The following is a 12,705-nucleotide window of genomic DNA, read 5'->3' on the forward strand; positions in this document are numbered from 1 at the left end:
AAGAAAAATGATTTTGACATCTAGCTGTCCTTTCAGCTTCTCTTTGTAGTTTGATTAACTGATTGGATGTTGTGATTGCTAAAAATAATGTAGTACCATGAATTTTAATCAAACAAGTAGATCAACAGTATGCTGTGTCATTTGATATTCATAGGTTGGACTACGTAAGGCAAAAGGATGGATGTCTAGGGCAATTACATGTTGTAAGTGGCAATGTTGAACTGTCCTTGTAATTTCAATGATCTTTCTAGTGTCTGACAGGAAATTATAGGAAGATGAATTCACTTTGCCATTCATGTGCTTGGAGGGAATGTATGTGGGTTTCTGGTGTTGGCATTCAGGGATTTATTTATTTGGCACATGTTTTATGGGGACTTACAGGGAGGAGTCGAGCACAGTATGGGCAGTCTTTTAATTTCTTTAAATCTGCCTTCCTACCCTGGGTGGGGGGAGGGGGCATTACTCATAAATATCATCAGAGAACTTTTTAAAAAGTTAAGCCACTGTTGGGATAACTTACAGGTAAGAAACCCAGTGGGCTGTGTTCTAGCCTGTTAATTGATTCCAGTCTTGTCATGGGTGGTGTAGCAATAGCAACTTTTCTGCTGTGAGTAGTCTTCCGTCCAGCACTTGCAGATTCAGTAACAGCTGGAAGAGACTGACTGCTGCTTGGAGGCATGTCAGTCAAGCTTGATATCGGGTGCCAAAATAGCTTCTGTCATCGCTGTCTCCATTCTAGCAGCTGATTAGCAGCAGGGTGTTTGCTCACTGCTCTGGTATGCCTATTTTTAATTTTCTCAGAAAACAGTTTTGGAAATTAAAAGAATCCTTAATTTTTTTCTTCGTACTGTTAAATGTAGTCTGCTACTCCCCAGTTGCCATGGGTTTCTAAATAATAGAAAGTGGTTCACACGTGCACACATACACTTTATTTATTTTCTGTTTATCTCAGAGAAAATAGAGAATGCAGCTGTGTTGACACTAGCAAACTTTCAAAATTCCTGGTGATTTTTAGACTTCATTTATTGCCATACTATAAAGCTTTGTGTGGAATGGATAACCATACAGTGGTGCCTTGCTTAACGAATGCCCTGCTAAACGAAATTTCCGCTTAACGAAAGGATTTTTCAAGCGGAGGTTGCCTCACTAGACGAATCCGTTTTACGAAAAATTCGTCTAGCGAATCACGGTTTCCCATAGGAATGCATTGAAATTCAATTAATGCGTTCCTATGGGCAAAAAAAAAAATTCGCAAAAAAATTCAATGCATTCCTATGGGATTCGCTAGACGAATTTTTCGTTATAAGAAAAGACCCGTGGAACGAATTAAATTCGTCTAACGAGGCACCACTCTAATAGTAATTTCTTTGTGGTTTGGCTGATGACCTGTGTGGCACTTGATGGTGTGATTTTCTTTCAAAGCATTAAAATACGACATTTTGTTCTAATTAAAGATAAGGTGTTTCATGTTGTTGTTGTTTAGTCATTTAGTCGTGTCCGACTCTTCGTGAGTCTTGCTAAGAGTATGCAAGGTGTTGCATACTCTTAGCCTATTACTGCTTTTGTTTCAGGAGGACCTCACCTGTGAGTTCACAATTTGTGGTAAATGTTTGATCATGATGAAAGCCATTTTAGATGTGCAACTAGATTATACTTTCTGTATTGCCAATTAGCCCTTAAGTGAAATCTTAAAAGGCAGCATCAGTAAAGATAAAATTGTATTGTATATAAGCTCTTGTCTCCATTTGAAATGGTGGTGGTTTTGTAGCTAATGAACCCTCTAATGTGTATATCAACTAAAGTTATTTAGCTATTTTTAAATTATTGCTGCATGAGGAAAAGTAATTTATTTTACACGTATGTGATTTGCACAAGTAAAATGTTTGAAATGGAGGGCTCTGATACAGATAACCCCATTATGTGAGCTTAAGTGCTTTTGTGTACACCGGAGTATATGTGCAGTACCCACTTTCCTTTCCATTACAGCAACTCTCAGTGTCTGCCACTGTGGAGGGTTTCTTCTGGGTCAGCATGCCAGTCAGTTGACCAGTCAACTATTGTCGATTGACCATCTGCTTGAACGCTTTCAAATATTCCATGATCCCAAGATTATTACTTGTAGCTGGCAGCTTACTTTCGCAACTACTTTAACATTTTTGATTTTTATTATTAGTTTCTTTCTTTCTTTCTTTCTTTCTTTCTTTTTAGAAAAATCATTTAAAAAGCATACAAAAAACTGCAGGCCAGCTGGTGCTCCAGTATAAAAGCCAAGCAGAAACCGTTCAGTAAATTGTTCATACTAACCTATCATCATTAGAAGTAATTATAATTTCCATCAAAAAATTAATTTCATTATAGTGGAATCACGTCTTATGCAAGGGTTAGGTTCTGGAGTCAGCATGTCAGGCAAGAAAATTTCTTATCAAAATTACAATCAAAATCTTTAGACACACTTTCCCTCCCCTGTGAGACTGTGAGGCACAGCTTGTTTTTGAGCTGGAGCTGTATGTATTGGTAGTCCAGTGAGAGGGGCTTTCCTGCCCACTCCTCCATGTGTGAGCCTTTCCCAGCTGTGACCCCCTCCTCGTAAAACAACTTGCAATGAATCATCAAAGGTATTGCACAATCTTACTGAATGTGTCCTTCAAGTTTACCTTCTTGTATCCTTTAAACAAAAAGATTTAATAAAATTATTATTTGAGACCCAACCAAAACATAGCAGCATGGCATGCATTGGCAAAACCATAGAGATATAGATGGTAGAGTTAAGGGGCTGGATATTCAAGCTCAACAGAGCAGATTTCAATTTATTTTTATTTTTGAGTATGTTAAGTATGGAATGGAGTTGCTCTCACATTGACTACTTACAGGTAGGTAGCCATGTTCATCTGCCATAGTCAAAACAAAATTTAAAAAAATTCCTTCCAGTAGCACCTTGAAGGTAAAGGGAACCCTGACCATTAGGTCCAGTTGTGACGGACTCTGGGGTTGCAGTGTTCATCTCGTGTTATCGGCCGAGGGAGCCGGCGTACAGCTTCCAGGTCATGTGGCCAGCATGACAAAGCCGCTTCTGGAGAACCAGAGCAGCACACGAAAATGCCGTTTACCTTCCCGCTGTAGTGGTAGCTATTTACCTACTTGCACTTTGACGTGCTTTCGAACTACTAGGTTGGCAGGAGCTGGGACCGAGCTAGGTTTGTTATTGGTATGAGCTTTCGTGTGCATGCACACTTCTTCAGGTATCTTATTTAGTTTCGACATTGACTACTGTGATGGTAGAACTTAAAAGGCTCTGAACCCCAGTCACTGAGAAACATAAGCTACTGCATTAACCCCCAAAAAAGGTTCTAAATATTGCAGAAATGCATATTTTCAGTTAACATTATACCATTATGAATATACAAACTTCAGGCCGATCTTGAGTTGTTCATACAGCTCTTGTGTACCAAAGCACGGGCCACTTGAGAAGAAGGGAAAAAACCTGTATCTTGCTAAAGAGAACTAAATGCCTATGTCATGTGTGGATTATCCTTTCCTCCCCCCCCCCTCCCCCGCAGCCTCAGAGGCAAGAAGAACAAACAGTTCGTATTTTATGGCTTTTTATTCAGTCATCTGGTTGCAAGACAAAAGATCCTTGTCTCCACGCATAGGATATGTTGTTTATATCACAATGTTTAGCTGGTGATATAGTGCAATGTTGAAAACCCCAAATCACCCATCCCTACTCCTCACATCATGACCATCTGCTAAGGTTTAAATACAAACATTTTGAACTATTTTTGAATCTCAAATTTCTTGAAGACCATTTGCTAATAAAGACCATCCTTCTGCACCATACACCTATGAACACTGAACAGGTTTTTGAGCCATTTTCTGAGGGAAGGCTAAGCTCAGGCATCCCCAAACTTCGGCCCTCCAGATGTTTTGGACTACAATTCCCATCTTCCCCGGCCACTGGTCCTGTTAGCTGGGGATCATGGGAGTTGTAGGACAAAACATCTGGAGGGCCACAGTTTGGGGATGCCTGGCTAAGCTCCAGGTCCCATAATTTGACATCTTGATTTGACACCACCTCACCCCTGCCTGTAATATACTTTTCAAATGCCTAATTTCCTATCCCTTGCGCTCTGTCTAAAACAGTTGCGTTTTTCTTTTAACCAAACCATGTAATTATTGCTCAGAATGAGAAATGTCTAGCAGATAATGAACAGAAGTTCTCTATTATTACCTGTTCCTAATGAGTTGGTGGAAATATATTATTTTATTTTTAGAAAGAAAGGTCTAGGTATATAGGACATAGCCTTATGTAATGACACAGTGATAGGCATGACAATTTGGAATATTATTATTAACTCCCCTTGTCCTGCTGTCACCATTCTCCTTTTAAGCATGCTCATGTTCCTTCATGAAAAATAGTTGAACTTGAGAAACACAGGGAAGAAAAATCTCTTATTCAGACTCCATGGTAGGTTTATCATAGATAGCCAATTTTGTTAGGACCATCTGTGGAATACAGGACTACATTTTTAGGGCTTGAATTATATCATAATAACAAAAGTTTACATTTTATATAGCGCTTTTGAATTGCTCAGAGTGCTTTATGTATGTTATCTCAGGAATCCTTAACAATATCTTTGTAGGGGTAGGCCAATCTCATTCCTATATTATAGGGAAGGTGAAAGCGGTTTGCCCTAAGACAAGAGAGTTTGTGGCTTATGTGAAATTTGAAGCAGGCAGTAATCCTAGGTTTCTAACCTTTCTCTACTAAATGGAAATTTTTATTTGGAGGGTGGGGTGCTAATTTAATCACTGAGGTAGTACAGTAGTGGAGTTGTTAAATCATTCTTCCCACCCCCACAATGCTAATTTTCTGATCTAAATCGTTCACTCCAAAAATACAGTTTCCTCGGTTGAGCAGCTAGGATCAGGAGACATGCTTGGGGGGGGGGGAGGTTTAAACAGTTTAACTTTGGTGCTGCTTTTTCAAGAACAGAACTCCCCTTGGACCAGTCATTGAAGGAATGGGGAAGAGAGTCTAATGCCCTTCCCTATACATGACTCTGGAGAGAGTGTTTATCTCCAGGCATCCAGAATCTCCAGGCATCCAGAAAAAGTAAGAGGGGAGAGACTACTCTGTGATTCCCCCCCCCAAAGACAAATAAATGATTTCCCAGTTGCGTGTATTTCCAGTAGGCGAAAGCAAGAATTGTAGGTTCTATAGAAAGAATGTTAGAGAATTAGAAGCCTTGCAAATGAATCACATCGGTATGAAGATCCTATTGAAATGGCAGTTGTGTGTGATTTTGTTCTGATGCAACACACACACACACACACAACACAATGTTAAAATCACACCCAGCCCTAGTCACCAGTAGGATGTGTAAGGTTCAGACCCTTATCTCTGAACTAAGTTAGAATATGAAAAAATGTGGAATTCATGATCCTCTTCTCTCAGTTTTGTGTGACCTGAGTGTATGCAGTTCTGCTTTTAGAAAGGTGTTGAAGTTGGCAGAAATCTCATGATAAGTTGTAGGGTTTCAAGACCTGTGCAGTTTAGGAGTAGCACAATTTGCATGAAATTTGTTATGTGCAAAATGCTTAAGTGGCGCTGTGGTTAAACCACTGAGCCTAGGGCTTGCTGATCAGAAGGTCGGCGGTTCGAATCCCTGTGACGGGGTGAGCTCCCGTTGCTTGGTCCCAGCTCCTGCCAACCTAGCAGTTCGAAAGCACGTCAAAATGCAAGTAGATAAATAGGAACCGCTATAGCGGGAACGTAAACAGCGTTTCCATGTGCTGCTCTGATTTGCCAGAAGCAGCTTTGTCATGCTGGCCACATGACCTGGAAGCTATACGTCGGCTCCCTCGGCCAATAATGCGAGATGAGCGCGCAACCCCAGAGTCGGTCACGACTGGACCTAATGGTCAGGGGTCCCTTTACCTTTACCCTTAAGAAAGTCTTTTGACACACTGGGCAGATGACAGCCTAAGGCCCCATCTGCACCATACATTTAAAGTAGTATCATACCACCTTAAACAGTCATAGCTTCCCTCAAAGAATCTAATGCAAACAAGCCTTTCCCACTGATAATTGGATTTATTCTAAATGTTCACGTCCTGGGAAGCTTCAACATCTTTTCCCACAAGAGACAATTCAGTCACCTGGCTGTGAATTCTGAATTGCCAGAGAGCTCTTGGGATCCCCTTGTGGGAAGTTTGTATTGATATGTCTGATAGTAATTCAGTGCTTTTGTTAATTGCAATTCAATATACCTTCAGTCCAGAACTAACATTAATCACGCTTTGTGTCTTAGAGCTAAAGCCTTGCCAGGATGCTTCATTCCTATAACTGGATATCTCCTCCAGCAGCCTCTGCCCAATGGATTACTCCAAATGTGAAATATTTTTATTCCACCAGGAGGATGCTCCATGCTCCTCTATTTTTCAAAACGGCTCTGATCCTGTGGATGGCTGTAGAAACAATATGACTTCCTTCATTAGATTCCTTATCTCCTCTCTCTGCCTCTCAAGCAGTGTTTCGTAATTTCTTCAGATTAGTCTGTAGATTGTAGGAAATGCACGTCAGTGTTATCCAAAAAGGAAACCTTTTTCTGTTTTTGAACTTCATTTGAAGGCACTTCCTGTTCTCACTTGACACCATTGGGTACCCTTTCAGAAAGTGGAGGCAATTTATAAGCTGTCAATGTAGTTTGCTGAGGACAGAGTACCAAAATTAATTGAACCAATGCTAGGAACCCCAGACTCGGCCATGGCAACCTACACTGAAGGTCAGGAAACCACTTTGTCCTTCCTTTCTCTGGACAGATCTTGTTTCTCCCTCCTATCTCTACCTTTCCTTATTTCCCTGAGCCTCAAAATATTTCAACCCTTGCAATATCCAAACTTCAGTCATTTGCATCTGTGCATTCTTTCCTCCTCCACACAATGCATATGGCCTTCTGTTGCAACTCTGCTGGTTCCCTTGGCAATTTCTCAGTCTCCATCTATATACCTCCATCTATACTTAATGCTTAAGTAGTATAGTAGTAGTAAGAGTAATAATAACCGGCCCATTTAAGCAATGAGTAGCCTATGTAACTTGTAACAACTAGCCATCTTGCCGTTTTATATTTGTGCATTAGGGCTTCAAGCCACAAAACCACTTTCCTCACTGTCTGCTATTTTGTGTAAATAGTAGGTATTATAAATATAGCGACATTGCTATTCTTCCCCCCAAACCTTTCTAAATTGGCAGGAGCATGACCATAGTGCAGTAATCTCTGCCAAAAGTTGTACTTCTTTGAGCATGCCTGACAGGTTCACATCTAGGTGTGAATGGAAGAACAATCTGATCCACTAATACTCTTGCCACACGTTGCACCCTATTGTGAAGACAGGAACAACCCCCATTTTCCCTTGCCAGCTCCAATTTTGCGGCTAGACAGTGTGATGGGAGCTTGTTGTTTTCCCCTTTCTTTAAAAGAATGGGTATCAGACCCGTAAAGTACTTATAGGTTGCAGTCCTCTAGCTTCTTACCTGAGTACATCAAGCTGAATTCAATGGGACTTTCTTCTGATGTAGCCATGTTTAGAATTGTGCTGGTACTCACTCTGACCTCTTTAGTAGAAGGTTGTGTGTGTGGAGGGGGCTGTATTCAAACTGATCTCGCACCATCCCCAGGTATTGCATTCTACTAGTCATCATTCTTAAAAAATTGTTAGTCGAGTCAGTTCAGGAGAGAGGCACCACTTAAGACTTCAGAGAGCAAGCCCATTCCAGAATCACAGATGAGCTGCATTACAGGAATGCAAAGAATCTTAAGATTAGATGTTGGTATGGTCTATTCAGAGTGACTTAAAATGCTGGTGATAAGCAAATGTAAACACTGTTGAGATAAGTAAGCCATACTTTAAAATAGAACACCATTTCCTCGATCATAAATAAGGGCTGTGGATCTAGGAAATATTGCCAACTAAACTTAAACGACGAGTTTGGATTTACAAAAATATTTATTCATCAATATGAGAAAGTGGAAAATGGGATTGAAAATATGACTTCTGGTAACTTTTGACTATAAAATACGTCAAATTTAAGGTTTACTTCCATATAGCCTGTGTGTATGGACTTGAGTTGTTATGCTAAAATTTCTATTTTGATTTTTTTTTTTAAAAAAAGAACACAATTATAAAACCACATCAAAGACTTTAATTAAAAATTGCAGAAATGTATATTTTTTTACTTGTTGCTTATTTAAATACCCATGGAGTTAAAGATGTTTAGTTCCTCCACTAAAAATGCAGCCAGCACTCATAGGTTTCACTTAAAATGGTACTAGTGAGCCAATTATGCAGTTTGCCTTCGGTTCAACTGTTTGTCACCGGTTTGTAGGTTTACAGGCCAGCCTGCAAGAGAAAACTTTTCAGGTTTCCTTCTCCATATTACAATGGAAGCTAAAAGAGGTGCAAGTGATGTGCACATCTCCTTCCACATTAGCAGGCTTAACAGGCTTAACAGGAAAGGCGGAACATTGCCTTTACATAAATCCTCCTAAAGGCAAACATTGTGGGAATGTTAAACCTGTTGATGAGTGAATTTTCAAAGGCTGAATATTCCAAAAGAGCAGAGTGTAAATTCCAAGCCTTTTCCTAGATGAACTCTTTATTGTCCGGTAAATAAGCAGTTTTACTTCTCAAGGGACTCACACATCTTTCTTGCAAATGTAGCAGAAGATATGGGAAACTTGCAATTTTCCCCCCTCCAAGGACCCAAACAGTGTCCAGAGGGCTGTCAGTGTTATGTCTCATATTCTTCCCCATCAGAAGAAAAGGTTTAGCACAGACATCCCCAAACTGCGGCCCTCCAGATGTTTTGGCCTACAACTCCCATGATCCCTAGCTAACAGGACCAGTGGTCAGGGAAGATGGGAATTGTAGTCCAAAACATCTGGAGGGCCGAAGTTTGGGGATGCCTGGTTTAGCAGCTGAATGTTCCTGCTGTATCAGTTCAGTGTAAAAGCACTCACATAGTATTCCAGCATAAATACGCTCCCTCTGCTTCTGCAATGCTCTCTTGTTTTGCAATTGCCTTTCCGTTCCTTTGTTTAGTTCAGCTTAATTTTACACAGAGCATTTCCCGCATTCCAGCATGTGTACATACTTAATCTTTTAAAACAATGCTGAGCAGTCTAGGCTGTTGAAAGATTGTTAACCCACACTTCAGCACAGTTCTGCTGTGCAGAGAGCAGGATAGTCTGCTTCTGGACTGGGACTAGGTATTTTAGAGTAGCTGCAAAGGGTGGTATTCAACTTGTTTTATTTCGAGTAGACCTGTTGAAATGAATGGCCCTAACTTAGTCATGTTCATTAATTTAAATGGGCCTATTGTGAGAAAAACTTAGTTGAAAAGCCTTTATGGCTTTTGGGACTTTCATGTTGTGTTACATTGAACCATTTTGCTTTGTTCTGAAAGGGCTGTAGAAGGATGAAATTCTTGTTAAATAAACAGAATCTAGGTTCTATATGCATCTTGTATTAACATCTGTAATACCTTTTGTTTATGTGTTTGACCTTCTCCTGTAAAAATAATACTGAGTGCTTTGAGTGTTTTAAAATATATATTCTTCATTTTCTCATGATCAGTGAACCGTTTTTTACACATTAACCTAGACTTACTATTTGGTGTGTGTGTGTGTGTGTGTGTGTGTGTGTGTGTGTTCCATCCCTCATGGAAACTGAATAAAGTTAAAAAGGAAGGAGTAGATTAGATGTTTGCATATAGAACTATGCAATGGGTGTGTGCGTCTGTGGCAAAATCAAAGAAAATAGTTATTTGCAAATGAAGATAAAAATGCCAAAATGTGACCTGACTAATTTCAACCTCAACATGCTCTGCTCTCCAGGTGTCTGATAAATATTTATCTGCTACTAGGAATAAAGAAAGATCTTTTAGTGTCATGTAGGAGAGTGAGCATTAGAACCCAACTCAGAGAAAGAGAGAAACTGAATTTATAACAAGCCATATAAGAGTGAACCAGGATATCATTTAATATATATTTCAACATCCATGCTATTAAGAGGGAGAGGAGTATCATCCAAGCAACTGAAAATCAAATGGGTCCATTTTGCTGTGATTCCATTTATTGGGACCAACAGTTGGCTGATTTCTACTGAAAAAGGACACTGAATTCTTGCGGCTATTTTATATTTTTAAACTCTTAAACCTTTCCAAGTGTTTCTTAACCCAGCTCTCAACAACCTCTCACATCCAATCATTGAAAATTTTTATGTTGTATCATAGAACTGCTGTATGGCCTCATTGCTCCCTATTCAATAGGGATAGTAGAAAAGATGTCAAGTTCCCTTTTACCTTCCCCAAACTGGTACCTTCCAGATTATTCTCGCTCTCCTTTGCAACCCCCAAATGGACCCCACAAAATTGGGAGCCCTCAAGAAGAAAGGTGGTGTTGTGTGGGGCCCACAGGAAGAAGGTGAAGTAACAAAAACCTCATACCCTCCTTTTATTAGAATTGGTGTTAATTGGATCAAAAGTCCAATGGCATCAATTGGATTCCACCCAGTGTATTTGCTCACTCGGTTTCCTGTTACTTTTCCTTTTTCAATCCCTGTCATCAGGGACTCAGGTGATGAGAAATACTTTTATCTGAGACTTTGAAGAGCTGCTGCCAGTCTGAGTAGATATGGGGCTTGTTTTACCTAGCCAAAGTTAAGATTAATCACACTTCTGCATTAGGCTGACTTGCTAAACTAGGAATGGAGAACCTGTAACCTGTGTTGTTGGACTTAACATCCTTAATTAACCCCAGCCACCATGGCCGATGGTCAGGGATGATGGGAGTTGTAGTCCATCAACATCTGGAGGGCCACAAGCTCACCAATCCTGTCCTGGACCACCTTTGTTGTTGTTGTTGTTTAGTCGTTTAGTCGTGTCCGACTCTTCGTGACTCCATGGACCATAGCACGCCAGGCACTCCTGTCTTCTACTGCCTCCCGCAGTTTGGTCAAACTCATGTTCGTAGCTTCGAGAACACTGTCCAACCATCTCGTCCTCTGTCGTCCCCTTCTCCTAGTGCCCTCCATCTTTCCCAACATCAAGGTCTTTTCCAAGGATTCTTCTCTTCTCATGAGGTGGCCAAAGTATTGGAGCCTCAGCTTCACGACCTGTCCTTCCAGTGAGCACTCAGGGCTGATTTCCTTAAGAATGGATAGGTTTGATCTTCTTGCAGTCCATGGGACTCTCAAGAGTCTCCTCCAGCACCATAATTCAAAAGCATCAATTCTTTGGCTATCAGCTTTCTTTATGGTCCAGCTCTCACTTCCATACATCACTACTGGGAAAACCATAGCTTTAACTATACGGACCTTTGTCGGCAAGGTGATGTCTCTGCTTTTTAAGATGCTGTCTAGGTTTGTCATTGCTTTTCTCCCAAGAAGCAGGCGTCTCCTAATTTTGTGACTGCTGTCACCATCTGCAGTGATCAAGGAGCCCAAGAAAGTAAAATCTCTCACTGCCTCCATTTCTTCCCCTTCTATTTGCCAGGAGGTGATGGGACCAGTGGCCATGATCCTGGTTTTTTTGATGTTGAGCTTCAGACCATATTTTGCGCTCTTCTCTTTCACCCTCATTAAAAGGTTCTTTAATTCCTCCTCACTTTCTGCCATCAAGGTTGTGTCATCTGCATATCTGAGGTTGTTGATATTTATTCTGGCAATGTTAATTCCGGCTTGGGATTCATCTAGTCCAGCCTTTCGCATGATGAATTCTGCATATAAGTTAAATAAGCAGGAAGACAATATACAACCTTGTCGTACTCCTTTCCCAATTTTGAACCAATCAGTTGTTCCATATCCAGTTCTAACTGTAGCTTCTTGTCCCACATAGAGATTTCTCAGGAGACAGATGAGGTGATCAGGCACTCCCATTTCTTTAAGAACTTGCCATAGTTTGCTGTGGTCGACACAGTCAAAGGCTTTTGCATAGTCAATGAAGCAGAAGTAGACGTTTTTCTGGAACTCTCTAGCTTTCTCCATAATCCAGCGCATGTTTGCTATTTGGTCTCTGGTTCCTCTGCCCCTTCGAAATCCAGCTTGCACTTCTGGGAGTTCTCGGTCCACATACTGCCTAAGCCTGCCTTGTAGAATTTTAAGCATAATCTTGCTAGCGTGTGAAATGAGCGCAATTGTGCGGTAGTTGGAGCATTCTTTGGCACTGCCCTTCTTTGGAATTGGGATGTACCGGTAGACTGATCTCCAGTCCTCTGGCCATTGCTGAGTTTTTCAAACTTGCTGGCATATTGGGTGTAGCACCTTAACAGCATCATCTTTTAAAATTTTACCTTTAGCTATAATATAAAATAGAAACAGGACCACCTTTAGCTATAATATAGAATAGAAACAGAAGTTTCTGATACCCTTTATATCTGACTGCATCAGAAGAGAGGTAAATGGGAGCACACAAGCCCTAAGGCTCATTGTTGTAATGCTAAAATCATGGTTTACCATTGCATCCAAAATCTGTCATCCAAAACACTTAGGATGGTGAGTGTCATAGATTATAAATCTGGTATGGTGTAAAACAGCGTTTCTCAACTGCTGTTCCGCGGCACACTAGTGTGCCGCGAGACGCTGGCTGGTGTGCCGCGACGTGCGGCGACGAGAAGGGCGATTTGCATTGTCACGTGCCTGGCGGCC

General features: G+C 40.8%; 1 protein-coding gene and 1 long non-coding RNA gene across 4 annotated transcripts in view; both read left to right on the top strand.

The window, feature by feature from the left end:
- Positions 1 to 12,705, top strand: part of STXBP6 (syntaxin binding protein 6) — a 91,354-nt gene that overhangs the window by 22,973 nt on the left and 55,676 nt on the right. The gene's annotated exons all lie outside the window — the stretch shown is intronic.
- Positions 7 to 11,284, top strand: LOC132591933 (uncharacterized). The gene is made up of 2 exons (XR_009557407.1): positions 7 to 1,459; positions 1,533 to 11,284. It is a non-coding gene; the product is annotated as an uncharacterized LOC132591933 (long non-coding RNA).

This window comes from Zootoca vivipara, chromosome 1 (genome assembly GCF_963506605.1).
Source record: "Zootoca vivipara chromosome 1, rZooViv1.1, whole genome shotgun sequence".
NCBI classification, from domain to species: domain Eukaryota; kingdom Metazoa; phylum Chordata; class Lepidosauria; order Squamata; family Lacertidae; genus Zootoca; species Zootoca vivipara.